The sequence below is a fragment of the Ylistrum balloti genome, unplaced genomic scaffold (genome assembly GCF_031769215.1).
Source record: "Ylistrum balloti isolate Yb309-2 unplaced genomic scaffold, AGI_CSIRO_Ybal_v1 Utg370016, whole genome shotgun sequence".
NCBI classification, from domain to species: Eukaryota; Metazoa; Mollusca; class Bivalvia; order Pectinida; family Pectinidae; genus Ylistrum; species Ylistrum balloti.
Genome location: NW_026782086.1, coordinates 189,192 through 213,272, shown reverse-complemented (window position 1 = coordinate 213,272; position 24,081 = coordinate 189,192). Strand labels below are relative to the sequence as shown.

Sequence of the window (24,081 nt, the reverse complement as noted above, 5' to 3'; positions counted from 1 at the left end):
AGCTTATAGATAAATTAATGAAGAAAGAAATAACCGAGAAATTAGAATAAACTCCAGTAATTGTCGATATTCACATACTGTGAACCATGTTTTAGATATAGCTATGGCGCTATGTGGAAATGGATATTTTATCATTCATTTCCTAAAAAATACATATGAAATCCTTTATTTTGAATAATTCTAATGTACTTTGATCAAAAAGCATATCTATTTTTATATATAAACAGCAGTCCCTCTTCATGAATCATTGATACATGTAAAATTGATGTTATGTTTACCCGTACAGCGATGGGACTGAAATTATGTGCCATTTTCACCTGAAAAATGACAAACGAATGTTTGTCATAGTTATGTCAATGTGTTGGAAAGCTACTATACTTGATAGTCAGAGGCATACAACTGGAGGGTTTTTCGTGGTATTGCTTTTATTTCACATTTAAGTTGTCGAAATAATCGTTGTTAAAAATGGTAAGAGTATGAAGGAGGTTCATGTGCTGGTTTCAACGACAAAATGACTAATTTTCATCTAAATTTTTTATAAAAAATTCCTTATTTGTAACGAAGAAATGTTAAATTTACTTATCTTAAGCATAGATTTTGGAATTTTCATCCACAAAACAATATATTAATATTTTTCTGCAAAAATATATAATCTATAGCAAAAATATCGTTCAACTGGAGCAAGAAATCCGCGCTGCATATGCATGTAACCGTTGGGGTTCGAACTAGCGACCCTTCTGTCTCTAGCCGAACAATCTATCGCTCGACTAAAGGGAAACTAACCGAGACTAGTAAGGCGACCTATCCTCTCAAATATGCAAATGCAACACAGGACGTAAATATTACCCATTAAACAAGGTCATAAGACGTATACAACGTATATGACTTAGCATGCACTGTATACAAATCTTGGGATATAAATATGTGACTACTACTATTTTGGTGGGGTCGGATCGAGCCGAAATATTTAGCTTGAATTGTATCATTTTTATCCGAATTTAAGACAAATGTCGTTGTACATTTTATTGTCAGCTCGCCAAAACATTACCGTAAAACTTGAGATGTCAGTAACAAAAAATATATGGATCCAGTCCAAATGTTTTATGTTCTTTTTTCAAATTTTTGTTTCCAATATTTTAAGTATATTTCATGGGTCAGCAAGCCTATAATTTGGAATTTTTGAATTTTTTACTATTTCCAAAATATTGTATTTGTAAATGTAGATTTTTTATATTTATTATTACGGAATGAAAGAAAAGAATTTTGATAAATTAACCAAAAATATTAGAAATTCCTCGTTTTTTCGCTGTAGGTCACGAGTTCAAGAGGTAAGTCATACCAGTGATGGAAACTTTCGAAAAAGGGCTGCAGATGCCGAAACCAAAACATTTTCCGACTTTTCGAATTCGCGGAATTTCATTGCATTATTTTTACTAGGGAATGATGGCGTGTTAAACTGATGTGAAAGAAACTGCATACTATTTGCAATGTCCAAAAATGCAACTCTGAATGCTACCATGCGAAACGTTCCAACGAAGTAGATGACATGAGGTGGTGTGCAAAAGTAAATAACAGGCACGAATTTTTCCAACAGGAAGTTTTCCTTTCTTGAACAATCCAAATTAGACATCAGAGACATACAAGAATTAGTCAGAAATGTTTTAGATGACCATACGTTATTCAAATCCGCCGCTCTTGCTGAAAAAATTCAAACGTATAGCAGTTGACTGGCTTCCTCTATCAGGGAACTTCTTAAAGATTATTGTTTCGTCAGATGTATAATATGAAGTTGGAGGATATAGTTGAAATTGACGTGTCCTCATTTGGCAAAAAATGTAACTACAACCGAGGCCATTGAAACAGCGATGTGAAAGGCTGGATTGTCGGCTTGGTAGAGCGGGCCTCCTGTTTCTGATAAAACTGCCGAAAACTATTGGAAGCTATTGTACTGAGACATGTAGACATAGGTTGGTCCATCTATACCAATAGTTGGGGAGGGTACGGCTACAGCCGTTTTTACTGCTGCACAATATCCAATTCCGTAAATTTTACAAAAATGTCTAAACTGGTGAAATAGTAGACGTCAATACGTACACTATTGAGGGGGCTTGAAAACATGCCAAAGATCATTTCCATAAAAAATGGCACATCAATTACCAACTTTGAAAGTCATCTCTTTGAGATCCTATGGAGAAACCACCAGCGCCATGAAAACAAACAATCGTACTTCAAGCTCGATAAATTCGTTTATACACAGAGTTTTCCTATACTGCATCGGTATTTGACACATTGTTGACAGCATCATAGGATAATGCTAATAAAACTATTATCTCGATTCGATGATGAACTCGATGTCACAGATTCTGATTCTGAAGTTTCGGAATCCGCAACTGGGTCGCATGTAGCTACCATCCACGCGCATCAGAGTAACGAGCCTCCAGCTCAACTGTCTACTTCGGATGAACTTTCCAAGTCTACCAGGGAGAGGCCTATAAAAGACGAAACAAAATACCCAGAAAAGTATGAGCCTGTGGCAGATCATGGTCTATCGTGAAAAAGGTTAAACGGGCCCAAATCATCAACCCCTAAAAAGATGTGTTTCTCGGAGTAATCGCACTGTAAAGCCTAAAACAATGCAATTATACTTGATCAAACTTGTACAACTTCCTTAATCTTTATTGCTAAAATAAATACATAGGTAGGTTGGTTCCAAAAACACGAAATAAAAATAAGAGTTATTTTTATTGGTTTATTTCATCAGTTTTGCGTCCTTGCTTTTCTTGTCAATATATCTGAAGGAATAACACCATGGCTAGATCACCCTTACACTTTGGTAATTTATTATAATGATTTACTATCAGGCCTTCAACAACAGTCAACAACTTAAGAGTTAAATTTGATATTTTGTTTTAAAAAATTACTAAATATTTATATATGTACAATTCATTACAACCAGAAACCAGTGAATGATTAGGTCCCTGAAGGACGCAAACAACTAAATCACTATCATGTTAGTATTCCAAGTTCAACACAAGTGATAACTGTCTAGATTCATAAAATCATACCTATTGAAGGCTACAAATGACATCTCGGACTGTCTTTTCCTTCACAAGTCAGCAAACGGAAGTTCATATGTGAAACTAACCACCCATTAAGGGTAAAAAAAAACAATATTTTACAACTGTCTCAGTCTGCACCAGATACCAGATGCTGGCAGAAAGTGTGGATAAATATTACATAGGTAAGACAGCTCTGTGTCCCTCCTGTCCCTCCACAACAAAATGTTTATCGTATCACACATTAAAGATATGTTCTCTTTGTCATACCTTTTATGCCATGAGTTAATCTGAAAAAGTTATTACTTGTCCTATTTTGAGAATTGAAGAAATTTCAGATAGCCCTTCTAGTTAGAATTCAAAAGTGGGATAGGGTTTAAAGAGATGACATACATGAAGATTAAATGAATAAAATGTGACAATGCGGTTAGATCGATATTTTCTTTTCATAATTACATTAATGGGTTTAGTAAATATTGGTAAAAAGTTGTCTAGATTAATCCCTGCAAGGCGGTATGCACCATACATATAGATGCTGCAAATTATAAATAAAGTGAAAAAGGTGTGTGTTTCGGTTTTATTGAAAAATTCACTATCTGTAGATATTATTTTTAATGGTATGGATATATTTTCTTTGGAGTGCCACCTAGCAGCAAGCTATGGACTTTGATTACATGCAAATTTCCATTAGAATACTAATACTGTAGTAAACTTTGGCATTTTAATCACTTTCTAGTGAAACATATTATATTAAAGTATAGAAGAAATTCAAGGTAGTCTAAAAGTCATCAGCTTATGCAGACCAAAGATCAGGTAAACCTGGTGAATATATTCATAGCTTACTTTAAGCAGCATTCACTTCTTCATTTCTTCTAACACTGTATACTAAACAAAAAAAGAAAGGTAACACTACTTTATTCTGAGATTAATTAATTAACCCCTTCATAAATCCTTACCAATCATGTACGAATAAAGTAATTGATCAATTCTGATAAAACTGCAGTCATGGTTCATTATAAAACTTTGCGTTCAGTTTATTTTATTCGACTTTAAAGGACGTTGGGGTCAATTTCAAAGGTAACACCGTTAGTAATGGGTATGGCCACCGTTTGCGAAGTAAACAGCATTGCAGCGTCGTCGCATGGAACTCGTAAACCAGCGGATAATTCGAGGAGAGATGTTGTACCATTCGGCGATTAAGACTTGGGCCAGCTCCTGCAAGTTTGATGGCTGATTTTGACGTTCTCTCACGCGTCGCCCAAGAACGTCCCAGACATGCTCAATCGGTGACAAATCAGGTGATTTAGATGGCCAATCTAACACCTGTACGTTATTCAGCTGCAAGAAAGTTCTGCTGACGCGACTGGTGTGCGCTGGTGCGTTATCCTGTTGAAAAATGGCGCCAACGTCATGGCGACTTAAGAATGGCAGAACCATTGGTCTTAAAATTTCTTCCCGATATCGAATGCCGGTTAAATTGCCATTTAACACAACAAGCCTGGTACGAGTCCCCCCACAAATACCACCCCAAACCATTACATTTTCGCCGCCAAAGCGGTCCCGTTCTGCGACGCAGCAGTTCGCGAAACGCTCCCCTCGTCGCCTCCACAAACTGCGCCTTCCGTCACCGTGTTGCAGATAAAAGCTGAACTCATCTGAGAACAGAACATTGTTCCATTGTCGTAAGGCCCAACGACGGTGAACACGGGTCCAGTTACGCCGATTATTACGGTGACGTCGCAACAAATTGGGTCCAGTGTAGGGACGCCGCGCTTTCAATTGGTAGGCCCTCAACCTGTTGCGGACTGTTTGGGGAGACACACGACGCCCAAACAATGTCCTTGTAGTCTCTACTGCGGTTACGAATCGATTGCGCAAGTGTATCAATCGTATACGACGGTCATCCCTGGCGGTCGTTTTACGGGGTCGGCCGCTTCGGGGACGATCGGATGTTGACCCAGTTTGGTTTAAACGACTTACCAACTGGCAAATTGTCTTAACACTGCAACCAAAATGCCGTGCAACTCGACGGCGAGACTCCCCAGCCTGGATCATGCCTACAGCCCTTTCTCTCTGTATTTGTGACAGCCGGGGCGTAATGATGAAGTTGATAGATAGCAAGATTCGGTGATTTCTAAGTCCTAAGGATCTAAGGAACAATTATCAGTTTGAATGTAATTCAAGCGACGACACAAGTTAGTCGCAGAAAACCTCGTGCAGCTCTTTCGCTAATACAGACTTTCACGCTTGATTGGTTTTTGTAACCCCTTTGGATTTTGTAATGTAAAACATTACCATTTTCTAATATTGCACAAACGTCATTTTCCTTTCATATTTCAATTCAGATGTGCAGTGAAAACTGCTTCTGGCTCTTAAATTTTATTAAGTACATTTACCATCAACAACATCTACAGGCTGCCAAAATTGCTCAATTTCACCATTAACACTACAGTGACTGCAGAACCTATTTCTATTTACCTGTCTTTGAAGATTTTCAATAGTAAAATCTGAAAGAAAAAAAGTAAAAATTAATGAATTTGAATTCATGTATTTCAATGTATTTCACTCTCTCTCTCTCTCTCTCTCTCTCTCTCTCTCTCTCTCTCTCTCTCTCTCTCTCTCTCTCTCTCTCTCTCTCTCTCTCTCTCTCTCTCTCTCTCTCTCTCTCTCTCTCTCTCTCTCTCTCTCTCTCTCTCGCTCTTTTGAAAAAAGCTAATCCTTTTGCAAAGATATCAGGAGAGCCAATGTACCATTTTCCAAAATGCTTAAAATTGTTTTCGGCCCAGGAGGGCATGGCAACCTGGTACCCTGTGTTCTTATACTCGGTGAGCCATTGTTGTAACATCTGGAAAAAAAGTAATTTATCGACTAGTTGTGCCTGCCTGACAAAAGTATCAGATGTTGTTGAGCCTCACTCTCGAGTTGTTGTCATGTCTGACGGTCTGCGAGGAAACATATATTTATAAGAAATACGACGAACACAACAATTGTGTTTGGTGTGATCAGCATTAATGCTGATGCCTTTCATATTCTCACAATATGTAAAGTTCTGAAATGCATTCTGGATTTAGAAATTCAAAACTGAGGGAAGAGGTTTTCCTAGTAATTCCAACTTCAAGACAAGACAGTGTAACGTGCAGCCTAGCTTTGCACACGGTGGGTAAGTCTCTGATTCCTTGCAGAGATACTAGCTAACAAATACCGATATATACATATAGCATGTAACAGCAAACTCTACCTGAGTTAACAAAAAAATTAACGAACGAACTAGTATTCACATGGACGGCTGTCCCGACACAGACTATTCTGACTAGCATGTGAGCGTGAGTACAAGCTCAACACCCAGTGACTTCACCTAACCCTAGTTCCAACTACTGAACTAGTCGCCGAGCAATACCACTTAGTCGGTCCTGACTAAGCACTAGGTTGTCCTACCAACTAAGTCAACCCTTGCTCGTGTTCCTAGCTTGGGTTCTAACCTAACCCTATAGCTAGCTACCCTAAGTCAAAAGTCCAAGCTTCGGTGAGAACTAAACGGCCCTCGCACCAGCTTGACAAGCGGTTTCGGAAAAGCCACTATTTCAGACTTTCAAGGGACATAACTCTAATACTTCAATTTCCATTAAACAAGTCATATTCAAGGGACATAACTCTTATACTCCAATTTCCATTACAACAGTAGGGTCCAAGATAGTAACATGTCTATTGTGGAGTATATTTTCCACAATTTTAACGAAGCACAGTGGTAAATGTTATTCCTTAATGTTGGATGGATTTGGGAACCATCTTTCTTAAAAGACAGACATTCCGAAAAGTGCGGACCGACGGACCTGACAGGTAATTTTCAGGTTGGTCTGGTGAATATACTGTAGTAATTATTTATTACTAGCACAAATCGCATATATAATAATGAACATATAAATGACGGCCACACAGGTCCGGTCCTTCCAGACACACAGTCCGGGAAGCGAGACACACAGTCTCCGAAGACACACAGTCTTAGGGCACAATCGTTCCCGCACGGTAGGTTGTCTGTTCTCTAGTCGACTCAATATCTCTCTCCGCCCATAAGAGTTCCCGCGCAAGGGGAATAACTCAAGTGGTCGTTACCACATTCCTCCCCATAATATAAAAGGCATGTACATATAACTGATTAAGGTCAATTATGTCTTACAAGATATAAATTTAAGTAACAGTCACTGATCTCCTTAGACATCAATACAACACATAATTCCTTCAAATGGGCAGGTACTTTGACACTTCTGCCCTACGCGTAGTCAACACCCTTCTATCACTGTTAATGTCAGTGTCTGTTTCACTGTCCGAAGAACTGACAAATTTTCTTGTTTTATCCTCCTTTTCTAGGCTGCCCTCATTCATTGTGCTTGTCTCCACCTCATCAGAAGGGACATCTTCATTTTCCTCATCACTCTCTAGACCTGCACTTGCCGCCTGTACAGCAGTCCGATGGAGATTGCTGCGCAGTCTGCTCACCCAAAGTGGTACATTTCTGTCGGTGAACCTTTTTAGCTTATCGTGGTGAATGGTAAGCCCCTACAATCTCTAACACTGTAGAGCGGTGGTTCACTCTGGGTAACGATATACGCCCCCCTCCATGGAGATAACAGCTTTTTGCTGACCCCGGTCCTTGATGACTCGTCCAGCCGATACACAACATCACCGTCGTCGTACTGTTGTTCCACTAACTTGACGTCGTATAACCTCTTCTGTCTCCGTTGAGCACTAGCCAAGTTTGACCGGGCAACATGATGGGCGTCTGCCAGTACCTGTTCCAACTTCTGAACCCACTCGGAGGATTCAAAGCGAGACATATTTGCGTTTGCGACGCCGGTAAGTATGTCGACTGGCATGATTACCTCTCTGCCGAGCATGAGTCTATTTGGTGTGAATCCTGTAGAACCGTTCTATGTTGCATGTGGAGCCATGACCAATGATGGAAGATCTCTATCCCAGTGTTGGACATTCCCTCCTTCGATATAACATCTTATCATCTGAAGTATACTCCTATTACATCTCTCCACTTGCCCATTCGAAGATGGATGATAGGGCGTGGTTCGAGTCTTGGTTATCTGAAGGATACTACAAAAGGTTTTGAAGAGATTCCCATCAAAGTTCTTTCCCTGGTCCATGTGCACAGTCAATGGACACCCAAATGTAACCGCAAATCGCTCAATGAATTCCTTGGCGATGAGTTCAGCCTTTTGGTTGGGCAAAGCGACACACTCTATCCATTTAGAAAACTGGTCTATCATAACCAAAACGCAAACATTTCCTTGCTCGCTCGGGGTAAATGGGCCAAGGATGTCAAGATGTACACGCTCCATTGGGTAGCCTGAAGGACAGTGCTGCAAAGGCACCTTTGGTTTCACACAGATCGTTTTGTTCTTGTTACATGTTGAACATGAAGTAACATACTCCCTGCAGTCTTTAGCCATCTGATACCACATGAAAGAACGTTTTGCTCTCTGGAGAGTCTTGTCACACCCCAGGTGACCCGCTGATTTGACATCGTGACAATAGTTCAAAACCTCCCTCTTCAGAGCACTGGGAACAACAAGGCTCATGTGTCTATATGGTTTATTTTTCCAAATATACACAAGTACACCATTCTTCATTGCCAGCTGGTTGTGACATAGCCTTATCGACTTAGTAGCTGGGCTCGCGAGGTACAGTTCATGATCCGATGGAGGTGAACCTTCTAACCAACCTAGGATACACCCCAAATCCCGGTCGGCAAGCTGCATTTCCTGGATGTCGGCATCTGAGTAACAGTCAGTCCAGTTAGGAAAATCACAACTTTCCCTGTCATCCAGTGGGTCGACCTTGGCTTCATCAGTACTCTTGACGGACTGTACACTAGGGACTTGTGACGGTTCTATTTTCCTTACCAGCGGAACCACATCATCTACATCCTCAAGGAAGCGCTGCCATTGATCATGCGCCCGTCGACAATATTTGCAACCTTTGCATGGCAAATTTTCTGGAGATGATCCTGCCGAGTAACAATCACACTGATCAAGCGTATCTGGGATCCTTGAGAGTCCATCAGCATTCGAATGAAACTTCCCACTTCTGTGACTGATTTCCATGTTATATTGAGCTAGCTCCTCTAGCCACCTTGCGAGCTGACCTTCTAGGTGACGGAGGCGAGTGAGCCAAGTCAGTGAGTTATGGTCTGTCCGTACATGGAACTTCCTCCAAAGAAGGAAATGTCGAAAATACCGGGTAAATGTCACCACAGCCAGAAGCTCCTTTCTGGTTGTGCAATACTTTCTTTGTTCTGGGGTGAGAACTTTAAAACCATATGCTTTAGTGACGCCACCCTGTATCTGAGATAACTGTGCTCCAACCGCCGTGTCTGAGGCGTCGGTGTCTAGTATGAACTCTCCGGTAGCCGTAGGATATGCCAGACATGGTGCGGTTGTCAGTGCAGACTTCAGACGCTCAAATGCCTGTTGATGCTGGTCATTCCATTCGAATGTTCATACCTTCGAACCAGTCAGTTCGTAAAGACACTGAGTCATTCCAGCATATCCTTGCACATGCTCTCGGTGATAATTTGCGTAACCCAAGAAAATCTCAACTTCTTTCTTAGTTTGAGGTACTGGCCAATCCTTTATAACATCAACTTTGTCTGGTGCAATACTGACTCCCTGCTGAATGATATGTTTTCCTAGAAACACACATTCCGTCCTGAAAAGGGCACATTTTCTGGGCTTCAGCTTCAGCTGATGATCTTGCAACTGAGTGAATACTTTGCGGAGGTTTTCCAAATGTTCCTCAAAGGTTTTGCCTAGTACATTGATGTCATCTAGGTATGCCAGCAAATCCTTCCATAGCATCCCCCTGAGCACCAGCTGGATTGCCCGTTGAAATGTTGCTGGGGCGTTGCACAAACCAAATGCCATCTTCTTGTGTTCAAAAAGACCATACTTTGTAATAAAAGCAGTCTTCCTTTGGTCCTCTGGTGCAATATCAATCTGGTAATAACCAGATGCCATGTCTAATGTGCTGAAGAAATGTGAACCAGCGAGAGTAACTAGACAGTCTGATATATTAGGAAGAGGAAATGTATCCTTCATGGTTTTACTATTCAACTGTCTATAGTCAACACACCATCTTACGGAACCGTCCTTTCTCACCAGCACAGGTGCAGATGCCCATTCTGAGGTTGATGGTTGCATGACATCTGCTTCCAACAGTTTCTCGAGATGTGCTTCTTCCTCACTCTCAAATTCAAGTGGAGTACGGCGCATTTTTTGTCGCACGGGCATTTCATTTCCAGTGTTTATGCGGTGCTCAATGTTTTTCAAACACCCGATATCCCAGTCATACTTTGAGAATACGTCTTGGAATTCTATGAGAAGCGACCGCAATTCAGACACTTGGCTGTCATTTAATCCTTTAGAGGACCGGCAGAAAAGCCCCTCAAGGTAAGGAGGTAATTCAGCTTCCTCTGAGACTTTGTTCACTTGAAATGTCCCATCACAAGCGTGTTTCTCCAAAGAGGTTGGTACAACACCATCAACCTCTGTAGCGTTGCCAAGACATATGTCTTTCCTTATTGTTACCGATATACTAGAGTCATTTATAAACGTCACAGGTACCTCATCAGACTGACTCCCTCGAATAATTGATGCCTCCATGAGAAATCGGTTGTTTCTCATTGGTTCTACAACCCAGGTCACTTGCGGGTCATCAGGAGAGACCAAAGCCACTGATGTTTTAGTAATGGAGTAAGGAGGTAATGTAATTTGACTCCGAGCCTTCACCTTACAAGTCCTTACCACGTCCCCCATCTCATTTTTCTTGAGTATGCCATGGAGAACCAAATTCAACGGTATTGGTTTTCAAGTCAACTTTACATTCGTGTTCTCGCAGGAAGTCCATTCCTAACAACAAATTGTCGTTTATTGGAGATGCAATCACATCCTATGTGAAAACTTCGTTGTCAACTCGAATAGGAATGTTTTTCATTTTGTAGCCTGCTATCTTTGAGTTTAAGCCTGCTCCTGTCAGGACGATATTTTCCGCTCCTTCAACACTACCTCCAACCTCCTTTGCAAGTGACAAACTCATCACAGTAATTTGGGCAGCTGTATCTACAACAGCTAACACTTTCTTGTCCAAGATTCCAACCTCAATCACCAAACTCCCAGCCATAGTCTTGCGCAGCACAACTTCATTCAAAACTGGAATTGAGTTGGGTGCTTGACCTTGTATGTGGACTAAGGGCAGGTCAGAGTCCCTAGTCCCCTCTATTTTGACTGATCCTCATTTGCCTTTGTCGGACAGTCTCGCTGGAGATGTTCATACTGCTCACATAGGTAGCACTTCTGCCTTGACATCCGGTTTGGGCTGTTCAATGGAGAGCGTGGAGAACCTGAAGGAGATGGTGATCGATCCCGTTGTCTCTTTGTCTCTGCAGTATCCAATTTGTTCACCAGACCTTTCACAAGAGCGACAAGCTCCTTCATCTCGGATCCCTTAGGTGAGTGCGAATATTCTACTCTCCGCATGTTCCTGTGATCTTCCCCACTGCCACTACTTTCCTCCTCAGCAAAGGTTACCTGGCGCGCCACATATGCTGGTTTGGACCCATATAAGACCTTCTTATTGTTGACAGCCTCCTTGACATATTGCAAAGCTTTGTAGATGGACTTCGGCTTCTTGCCCATGGCGATACTGGCAGCATCTTTGTCCCGACATGCCCGCAGGAAGACTTCGACAGCAATCTGGTCTATTGTCTCCTCTAAGGCGCCAGGTAGACCATCCATGGCCAAGAAATGAACCCTTAGTGACAATTCAGCCAGACTTTCATTTTCTTTTTGCTTGATAAACTGCAGCTGTCTTCGTGCTGACTGTAACGTGGGAACGCGAGGTTGGTCTCATTAAGGGAACAGAAAACACAATAGCAACAAGCCACAAAGTTGAAGATTTATGTACAACAAAATTACAACGAAACAATATCTATACCGCATATGTAAATCCCCCACACTCACTCAGCACACACCTTTCTCTCACCATAAAGTCAATTGTCAGGGCCTCCAACGAATCTCACAGGAATCACCTCTAACGACTAACCACGGCGTTGGTTAAGTCAGGATGGACAGACGGAGTAACTTCCGCGGAAGCTGTCTGTCCCACAACGTTCTCCAAAAGGTGTGGAGAGACACAGGCTAGCGCACTAGTCTGTCTGCACAGCCTTACGTGGCGGCTGAACTCAAGGCTAAGACTTACACGCAGCAAGTCGGCGTCATCATATCAAGACATGAATACCACTTTGTTCCTTGTACATGTAGCAACGAACACGGCGTAACTCCGCTCAATGTATCATCGATCGGTCATGTGACAAACACAAGGCACAAATTTAGGGCGTCAGCTACTGGTCCCGCAGGTCAACCAAGCTAGCTCCAATCACCATCTGGCCCGCATTAAATGCTGTAGAAACAAACATACTTAAAAGACATAGTCGCACATTCAACCCAAACCATACAAATTCCTATCAACCCTGACCTATTTCAAGATGTAAGATCTACAAATAATATCTAAGTATTCATCCGTACATATGTACTAGTACATATAATCCTGATAATGAAGAACACAATTAATATAATTAAACACATTATACTGACATCCTAGATCCTTACAGGTGCCGGTCCATGCCTTAACAGAAATGTAAACACAATTATCATATGATCCCTATGGGCTTCCATACAATAAAATTACATTAACACTGAAGTTTAATCAAGTTTATAAATACACATATTACCCCTAAATTCCCTCCAAATACCTATCCTGACTTAGTGTACATGTTTGTATTTGGAAGTACAGTTTGAAATAATAAGCATAAGACTATAGCAAACAATAACAAAACATTCAATGATACGCATGATTGGACCGCACATGAAATAATGCATGACTAACATTCCAAGGACACATAAACCAAATAAACCCTTTTTAACCTATCTAACTAGTAGAAATTAACATAAAACAATACTTACCACGGTCTGTATGATATCCGTGCCCGTATAATTATCATACTATATCGAAGGGACGACACGGCCCGATAGAACACCTGTCATGGCTCCTGCTCGTGCGTCTCACCTACCTTCTACGGAACCTCCGTCGCGCCACAACACAAAAAATACAAAACAGAACGTTACACAACATCTAATATACAAATACAACATCTGGAATACACGCGATCGTGACAATATCCCCCGGCCTTAGAAAAATGGGTACATTTTAGCAATTCACATCGCGTGAGTGATAAAAAGTTGTCAAGTCCAATCCTATCGCCGCCTAAGTGTGACTCAAATAGTCTGCTCCGACATTGTCGCTTCCCTTGATGGCACCTATCCTGAACCTATACTGCTGGAGAATCAGGGCCCATCGCACAAGCCGTCCGTTCGCAGTTTTGGATCGTTGCAGGTATACCAAGGGTTGATGGTCTGTTTCGAGAATAAATTCTCTCCCATAAACGTACTGCTCAAATTTCTGAATTCCCCACACGATGGTGAGACATTCTTTCTCCACTACCGCATAGTTCTGCTCCCTTTGTTGCAGCTTCCTACTTGCGTACGCTACTGGAAGTTTATCCCCTTCTTCTTCCTGTAGTAGGACAGCTCCAATTCCATGATCAGAAGCGTCTGTTCGCAGGATAAAGTCCTCATCCAAGTTTGGCAACTTCAAGATCGGCTGAGACGTCAGAAGTTTCTTCAAAGTAAGGAATGCTTTCTCCTGGCTCTCTCCCCAGTCAACCTTGTGATTCCTTCCCTTCTTTGTCAGCTCTATCAGAGGCACAGCCACAGCCGAGAAGTTGGGTACGAATCTCCGGTAGTACCCCGCTAGCCCCAGAAACGATCTCACCTGTTTCTTTGTTTCGGGTCTCGGGGCCTGAAGGACAGCCTTGATCTTCTCAGGTTCTGGCAAAAGTCGCTGGTCTCCCACTATGTGTCCCAAGCAAGGTAAGCTCTTGTGTGCAAGGAAACACTTGCTTGGTCGAGCTGTAAGACCTGCCTTCCTAAGTCGCAAAAACAATTCATTCAGAATCTCCAGATGTTCCTTCCAGGTCTTGGTGTATATTAGGATATCATCAATGAAGTTCTCTGCATTTTCCATTCCAATGAGTAACTTACGCATCAGCCTGCTGAAGGTCGCCGGCGCATTGACCAAACCGAAAGGCATGACCTTGAATTGGAATAGCCCTTGTGGCGTAGAAAAGGCAGTCATCCGTTTTGCTCTGTCGGTCATTGGCACCTGCCAGTATCCCTTGGTAAGGTCAAGCTTTGAAAAATAAGAGCTCCCTGCAAGCCTGGCGAAAATGTCCTCGTTCCGGGGGCATGTTGAGAGTTTTGGCAACAGCTACACGATAATACCCAATATTCACCATACTTAGCAACTCAACCTCCTGCTGTCCAATTGTAAGTTTCTGCTTTGTTACATCGACAACACACTTTTCATCTTTCATAAAATCCAACCCAAGAACTCCATCAACTGATAGCTTGGCTACCACCAGTCACTTCATGCACAAGTGGTTATCAAGTAATAATAGTAAAACTGTATGGCCACTTACTGCCAGTGGTTCTCCGTTCGCCGACAAGATAACGCGGGACACTTTCGTCAAGGGGTGCTGGTACCCATCTCTACTGCAAATTGCTTTTAACACAGTCAGATACGAGCGACACAGTCGCTCCCGTGTCCACTAGAAATTTTCCTTTTACTCCCTGAATCTCCACATTGACATAGATTCCTGGCTCTCCAGCTTGTCTATTCACGCCAACTTGTTCTTTCTTTGTCGTGGAGTTGGCTTTTCCTTTTTTATTTCCTTGCTGGTTATCCTTTCTATCTTCTGGGCAATTCCTCTGAAAATGACCCTTTTCACCACAGTTAAAACATTTAGATGTCGGCCGCCAATTGCGGTGTCTAGACTCCAAGTCCGCTACTTGAGTTTTTAAACCGGTCAGGAATTCTTGTATCTCGGTCATAGCTTCAGTCAAAGCTTTTATTCCCAGGTCAGTCTCTTGGCCATTAGCCTCCTTCTGTGTTATAGGCCTTAAGAATCCTTGCGACTCCCTGTGCTTCTGGTCTGACTTAATGAAGGCCTCTAATTCAACGGCCTGGCGTATAGCTTCATTGAGACTAGCTGGCCTGGCTTGTTTGATCCGCAATCTCATGTCCGAGTCTATCAAGGCGTCAATGAATTGCTCTTTTGCAAGCACCTCTATGACATCGGACGGTGCAGTCGGGTACGCTTGGTTTGCTAACCTTCTTATGCTTTGCCCCAGCTCTGGTAGTGACTCAGTTGCCTTCTGTCGCTTTTCTCTGAACTGAGCACGATAGAGTTCGGTCTGGTTGGGTTGAGCAAACCGTTCACTGAGAACACATACCAGGTCCTTATATTTCTTTAGTGGTCCACCTGGGAGGTTACCGAGTACTCCTTGTGTCTGGCCCCTGGGGGAAACTGCTAGGTACACACCCTTCTCATCCTCGGTCCAGTTAGCCAGCGCAGTATATGATTCAAAATGCGCCTTGTAATCCAACCAGGAACCACTGCCGTCGTAGGTTGCAGGCTTGATATTAAATGTTGGTGTACGCCTGGTCTTTGTGTCGTCTGTATCCGGGCGCTTGCTGCGAGGTTGGGATGTACTGTCATCATACTGGTACTTCGGTCGAGCCAGTGGTTCACTAGATACAGATTCATGTCTGTAGTAATCAGACAAGGGACCTGGTTGCTCCTGCAACAACCTATCGCCAGTATTATTTCTGTATCTCTCCTTGTCTGGTGTCTGCGGGGTAAACTGTACAAACTTAGTACGTAGGTCAGCATCCTTCGACGTCTGCCCCAAACCAGCACCGGAATCAACATCTGAACTGCGCACAGTCACTATGTCAGCTATGTTCTCCTCGTCTAAGGTCACTGTGCTAGTATACCTCGGAGTCGAGTGCATGGCTGGACCACCTCCTGGTCTCTGCCCTACATCATAGGACGCGATGCGGGCCTCCAGCTCCTCAATGGTCTTGTTTATATCATCCATTGCAAATTAATACATACAACAAATACAGCTACGTTCATCTATGATCCCACCGCTGCCACCACTAAAATGTAACGTGCACCCTTATGATAGCGTGCGTGCACGCCGGGCTCTCAATTTATACGGAGCTACCTGCTCCAGAGGCGATCGGGATACCTCGGCTACCTGGCCGAACAGTTGAACAAAATAACACAAATAATATATCAATATACACAACAATAGGAGGGACAGTACCCCTGTCCTCCCTACACCGTCGCCTGGACGTAGATCAACACTCAACAGCCTGTCAGCACCACGACACTGTCACTACTACAGGCACGTTGCCGAGCTGACCACCGTACAGATCTGACGTCGCCTGCCAGTGTCCTGCTGTTACAAAGTAACGTATATATTTATTCACTTATAAAGTATGATTACATATATAGAAAACACCAGTTTTCTTTACAAATCACTCAATCATTGTTAATAACATTAATTAGGTATATTACATGAAGGGAGATAACTCAAACTGAATAAAATCATCACATATTCCTAGAGCCCCTGTGCAGCACTCGTGCACGGTTTACACTAAAATTTTACTTCAAATGCACATTGATTTGGGCATCGGAGACTTTACAACAATAAAACGACAGTATATGTTTAACGAAAGGGTATATGAGCTAAATAATACAGGTTTTATACATAAATACAGATCATTGAAAAATTTAGTGAGCATGTGACATATCGCGCGAAACCCGCTCCGAACTATCCTCGTCGCCAATGTAGTAATAATTTATTACTAGCAAAAATCGCATATATAATAATGAACATATAGATGACGGCCACACAGGTCCGATCCTTCCAGACACACAGTCCGGGAAGCGAGACACACAGTCTCCGAAGACACACAGTCTTTGGGCACAATCGTTCCCGCACGGTAGGCTGTCTGTTCTCTAGTCGACTCAATATCTCTCTCCGCGCATAAGAGTTCCCGCGCAAGGGGAATAACTCAAGAGGTCGTTACCACAATACCATCAAAACCGGTCAGAATGTCCGGTAAAAATATAATTGATTGCCCCCTTAAAAGATCAATAAAGAAGAAAAAGAAAAATATTAACTTCTAGATCATCGTAATCTCAATCGTAAAAACCTAGTTCTAACTGTATGTTCATGTTAAGGACATTCAATCCGCATTCGGCATTGTTTTCGTGTTTTTCCGCATTCCGTTTTGTTTTTTAGTTGGAAGACTACACATGTGTCTTGCGCCTTCAACTGTGTACAGGTTGTCTTTTCTACCATCAGTTAGAAGCTATATCATTACAACTGGTGTCAGAAGTGGGACAGATTGTCTATCTATCAGAAATCTGTAAAGAATCGACGTCAAGTGACAACGAACGATATCGCCACAAAGTCTGGTAGGTATATCGACGTAAGAACTCAAGGTGACAGCACGCCACGTAATGTGTTAAAACAGTTTAAAAAGGTAAGAGATTCTGTTCTGAGCTTGGGTTGCCAAGTCAAATTTATTGGTGTCCCTGTTTACCTAGTGTCATTGTATAATGACATTAAAGGCCACATGACCCCAACTGACTATTTGGACTCTGATGAAGAAGTAGAACATCAAGTGAATTTATTGAATGAAGGGATCATTCAGTTAAATTAGCAATTAGGTTACCACACATTAAAATTTAACTGTGATTTCTGTGATACTCGTAAGAAGAATCACAAAAAAATATTTCTTCGAGCTGTTGGAGGATGACTTTCATCCGGGCCAGTTATTAGCACAGAAGTGGCTCCGTCGCTTAGAATTGGACATCATACGAGAATGTTATAAATCACCTGCTGCTGCTAAGGACATCATTACTATTGACCCGCAGGAGTACGAAGAATTCGAGGAAAATGAGCGAAGGCAAGGATACTCCACACCCAGATTCACATAAAGAATCTTGTTTTGAATCTATGGATAGTGCACAATGGCTTAGGGAAGCAACAGGATCATTTCAAGAACAGTGACAAGCAGAGTTAGATATTTTTAACTAATTGTTAGAGGAAATGAGGGAGACAAGTGTATGAGAAATGGAGAGGAGGGAACAGGAATTTAAGACCTTTCTGGAGAGCACCAAACATGATTCATTTACCATGAGACCACCCATGTTTGCGTCGGCGGCCACAACCGACTCTACACCATACCGGTTGATCAATATTCTAGGTTCTCACATGGAAAGTCTCGAATCAACAGGCCCAGACCATGGGTCAGAAGCAATAGCGGAAGCAGATCAGACACCGACTTCCTCAAGACCATTTGATGCAGTGTTGAGAGTTATTGAACAACGTGCTGCCAACAACCCGCCACCATTCACCCAAAGTGGAGGTGGACACCCAAAGGAGACCCAAAAGGGTCCACAGACAAAATTCTTAGTGTACGAAGGTAAGGGAGATATCAAAGTGTTCCTGTTGCCCGTTGAACGGTTGGCACATAGATATGGATGGACCGAGGCCCAACAGATTGATAGGATGTACGAATGTTTACGGGGTAAGGCAATGCACTATGTGTGCTCTTTACCATTTCAGATCTGTGAGGACTATGCCTCTTTAAGGGAGAGTCTTACAAAACGTTTCTGCAGAAGGGACCCCCACCCCGTCTACTGAGACGAGGAAACTAAGTGAGCTGAGGCAAAGGTCAGAAGACAATGATGAGTTTGGTGAAGAAGTTCACAGATTGGTTACCAGAGCATACCCAGGAGTTGATCTGGCAATGCAGGAGCAGCTAGGGGCAGAGGCATTTTTACGTGGGTACAAAAATGGTAGAATTGCTTATGACATGTTAAACACTAACCCCAGAACACTCAATGAAGCCATAGAAAGGGTCACCGTTCGGGAGCATTACTACAAGGCCACCATAGGAAAGGAGAAGGAATATACGCACCGTGAGAGAGGTCGTCGTGTCTCTTGGTCTGACGAAACGCCAGATAACCCAGAGGAAGATTTCGTAGTGAATCCCCAGCGAATTCGTACCCCAACTTACGTAACTGTCGACTAGCTGGATAGCTGGCTCAAAAAGCTAGAGGAGTTAGTTAAACGGCATCAGCAGGAGGATACTGCTAGACTTGAGAAATATCTGCCCACACTGGAAACTTCTGTCAATGATCGGAAATGTTTTAAGTGCAGAGATCTTGGACACTTCAAAAGGGACTGTCCAAGTCGCTCGTGCTCCCCAAGTCCACGGCCCAGCCAGGAATTGTCTACACAGTCACAACAGCCAGAAGGGAAAATCAGGGTAACCAGCTCAGGTAAAGTTGGACGGAGTATTGTGGTACCTGTCCTAGTCCAAAATGTTGAGTGCAAGGCCGTTGTTGATACTGGAGCTGATGCAACAGTAATTTCAGAAAAATTAGCTGAGCAGGCAGGACTAAAGTCTGACTGAACAAAGCAGGTCCGATTGATGAATGCAGCAGATGGGTCAGAGATGATTGCATTTGGAGGGGTCACTGCGACCATCCAAATGGGAAAGCGTGTATGAAATTGGAATGTGTTTATAGCACCGATCCCTAATGATGATCCTGCTGGGTATAGACATCCTCAAGGCGAGTGAAGTTATTATCCACACAGGCCAAGGTGACCTTGAACTTGATGGAGAGATTATTTCAGGCTATATCAGTACTGACGTACAGAGCTATGTTTGCAGCAACGTTGAAGCTGATGTAGATTCAGTTTTAGCACATGAGCAAGTTATTATTTGCAGAGTCCTTCACCCTACAAGTGGTACTATAGCCGTGCTAGATTCAGGAAGTATTAGAAATGATGTACGTGCGGGGTCGTGTCTAGTACCTATGACACCAACTATCCCTGTAAGAGTGCTTAATCTAAGTAATGAGAATATCCATGTGGCATCTTGCAAGGAGTGCTGGTCCGTGAAACGCAGCTGTCATAACAAGAGAGCAGCCCTTCAACCTTACTTCAGTGGGGCACCTCTGGACAGAGTGCAGCTAGATATCCTTGGGCCCATCCCGGAATCCAGGAATGGGAATCGTTACAGTTTGGTCATCATTGACCAATTTACCAAGTGGGTCGAAGCATGTGCAGTACCTGACCAGACTAGTGAGACGACGGCCAGGAAATTACTGGAGGACTTCATTGTGCGTTTTGGCGCCCCGTTAGAGATCCACACAGACCAAGGGAAAAATTTCCAGAGTGGGCTATTTTCAAAGCTGTGTCAACTGCCAGAGGTGACCCAAACCCGCACAACACCTTATCACCCCGCTTCAAACGGTCAGGTAGAGCGATTTAATCGCACTCTTTTGCAAATGATAAGATGCTATGTGGACAAGGCGCAGAGGCAATGGGACGAGAATCTCCCTCTTCTTCTATCAGCGTATCGGAGTACTCCTCACCAAGCTACTGGGTTCTCACCAAACCTCCTCATGCTGGGAAGGGAAGTGCACCAGCCTCACGACTTGGTCTATCGGCAACCCTGTGCTTTGCGAGAACCAAATGACATTCCCACCTATTTGAGCCAATTACTTGAAGCCAGGCATCAGACCCAGGAAATAGCTAGGAAGTTCCTACACTCATCCCAAAAACGTCGGAAAAAGCTGTACGATGTCCGAGCCTTCGAAAGCTCATACTAAAAGATCGGTTGCGAACCAAGGGAAAGTCCCCAAAACTACAGAGTATATGGAAGAGGCCTTTCGTCATCGCTAGGAAGTTTGGACCAGTGATATACAAACTAATGGATCGGACCAAAACGTCCATTCAACATCATGATTGTTTAAAGCCTTTTCATGCCGAAGATGTGCCTTCCTGGGTTCATTAAAATTATGCGATAGCCTAGCGGAAGGCGAAGATCGCGCCGAGGATCACAACCGACCACAGCCTTCTTGTGTTCCAAATGTGGAGACCCAAACAAGCGACATTAGAGTGGAGGATGAGGACAACACGGATGATCACAACAGTCCACAGCGGACCCGTTGTGGTCGTCCCGTTCGCAAACCAGATCGGCTGAGCCTTTGAAGGGGCTCAAAGGAGCCTAGAGGGGGGCAGTGTGAAGATAACAGTTTTATTATGGACATTCAATCCCCATTTGGCATTGTTTTCATGTTATTCCGCATTCCGTTCTGTTTTTTAGTTGTACACTAATGGTGGAAGAATACACATGTGTCTTGCACCTACAACTGTGTACAAGTTGTCTTTTCTGCCATCAATTAGAAGCTACATCATTACAATATTAAAATGAGTACCTTTTTGTTGGATTAAACATGTACCTTGTATCTTTGTTAATAAATGTTTGCATTTAAGCGTGTAGAGTTGGTCTTTTGTATTATTTTTTTTCGGTCCGGTAAAAACTGTTTCGGTCCAGTGAAGCCCCTAACATTACTGGACCGAATGTCCAGTGATGCCAAAATACTTTTCGGAATGTCTGAAAAGATCAGAGTAATCATTCTTTTTTTAATTAAATGAAGTATAGCTATCTTATGGGTGAATACTATCTCTATAATTGACTTGACCCACTGCGACAAAATATTTTTCTCTCACTTTATATGTATGTTCTGTAGTATTTCTACAGGATATATATCTTTTTAGGACACTGTACTCCTTTATCTTTGATTAAGAGGCTACACAGGGCTAAGGTAGTTCAGATTTGAAAACTGCATTGCCATTATACATGTAGATGTAGTTTGTTTATGATTGTAATTGAAGTCCGTGCATATGCAATATGAGGAAAACAAAGTCTGCTATTAGAAATGCAAAATATGGTGTTCATGTTTGCTTGTAAAGCTGTGCCATTTAATTTGAGAATGTTTCGTGCATAGAAGAGTAGCTCAGTATATATGGGCAAGGATCAGATAAATGGAAATAATTACGGGCGTCACATATAAGACTTATTTCTCAATGAAAAATATATGAATATTTCATCACAAGAGTTATTTTAATTCAATTTTGACAGTGCATATAACTGAAATAACATGGTGTCAGCACCTGTTACAATATTTGATTAATATTCAAATTTGTTGGAAATGTCAACTAAAATCGAAAGATATATAAGGGTATTCAGAACCATGCATGTCAAAATCCAAAATTTTCAGTTTTGTGAAAATGAGCCAGAAAAGATGAAGCATAGGCATCAAAGTTAAGATATTAAAGATAATAAATAACCCAAATAATTAAAGTAATCATCTGTTTTATCGTTTAAAAATATAAAGACAAAATGCTGTGATGGACGTAACTTGAAGGGTCAAACATGATGTCGCTAGATTTTTGGTTTTATTTTAGTGTGACCCAACGCAGCATAATCAGGAAAAAAATGACTACATAAATAGTATCAATTAACGAAGTGCAGAACGTTCTAGACATGTCAGAGTATATATTGAGCTAATTTGAAGTATTTTCCTTCCCCCGTGTGGAATTCGGTCAATTTTGTTACAGGCGTTCGGGTCCGGTATTTACGGTTTCCGGATACTACATTGCGACACGATTTGCTGTTTCCATCTTTAGTGTGCCATTGTGTGTATAACGTCACCAAAAGTGGTGTACAGTCGGAAGATGTCCTCTGTGTGAGTATGTGCGATTACAGGCACTCGAGGCCAGGATATTATTTTTTAGCTAAAACAAAAATCAATGTTTAAAAGATAATATCCTGGCCTCGAGTGCCTGTGTGTGCGATCGGTCAACATATTCTCAGTTGTTACGGGTATCACGTAATTTTATGAATGTGAATAGATGACGAACGGTACGATAAATGTATACAATTTTGAGTTGTGATTCAGTTTAACACTGTCACGCATTCATTCAGACGTTTTTTCGAAAATAAATGTAGAGCACAAGGAGTATGATGAACGATTTGCCGGTCGCCCGTAACATTTTGACAAGTTATGCACGAACGTATGTAACAGATTGACAGTTAGTCATGTCAATTGTTACGGGCGCACCATCGTCTTCAAATTTACAGCAGATTTTTTGTAACTGAGTTTCTTCGCATTACTTACTTGAAACTATTAAAACGAAATTAAACATTTGCAATTTTACACGAACAATCGTCGCCGCTGGGCCATATTTCACATACCTTGTGACGGACACATTACTTTGACATCAGTGAATGCTTTGGACGTAATATTTTTAAAGGTACATATTATTACTAACATTGCTGGAAAATAATTCAATAATTCAAAAGATAAGATATAAATAACAAATTTTGATAAAACACTAAAATAAGTACTTTACTCATTGTTAAAAAACATTTAAGATAAAAAAAAACACATAAGTAACTGCTTTTTTGCTAAAATACTTACATATTTTTATTACATCTTATTCCAGATTTCTAACAAATGTGACATGAGCTGACCAAAGATGGCTGTACATGATGTGAAACGTTCAAAATAAAATTGGTTGATTCGTAATTGTTTTAAATCTTTCTTTCTTTGTCACTTGCAATATCTGTGTCAATTTGTTACCTCCAACCAAGCTTCAAGTATCAACATGTCAATCTGTCAAAAGTTACGTCCATACGGAAAAACAACCTAAAATGTTGAAATGTTTGAAAATTTGGCATTATTATAATTGAAAGCATTGCTTTAATCTTGAAAATTATTGATTTTCATAAAAGAAATACAATACATTCTGTTTCTTCTGAACTTGGATGCTTTAAATAATAAAAAAAAAATGGTGCATAATACTGTTACGTCCATCACATCAATAAAATAGGTGAAATGGTGCTTTTGGAAAATAGCTGCTTTACTTAAAAGAAACACTTGGATAATACTGCTCTATATTTTCTAAATGGCTAATAAAATCTTCAATATGTGGTGCTAAAAATGCCAAAAAACATTGATTTTAAATGTCAATGTTACGTCCATCACAGTTGTCCACTTGAACTTTATAGCATTTTATTAGGTCATCTGGACCCGAAGGGTCCGATGACCTATAGTCATCATGCTTCGTCCGTCGTCGTCCGCCGTGCGCCGTCCGCCGTGCGCCGTCCGTAAACTTTTCAT

At 41.8% G+C, this 24,081-nt stretch overlaps 1 pseudogene; it reads left to right on the top strand.

Moving 5' to 3' along the window:
* The first annotated feature begins 1,783 nt into the window (after positions 1–1,783).
* Positions 1,784–2,296, top strand: LOC132548518 (uncharacterized; annotated as a pseudogene).
* Positions 2,297–24,081: the final 21,785 nt, after the last annotated feature.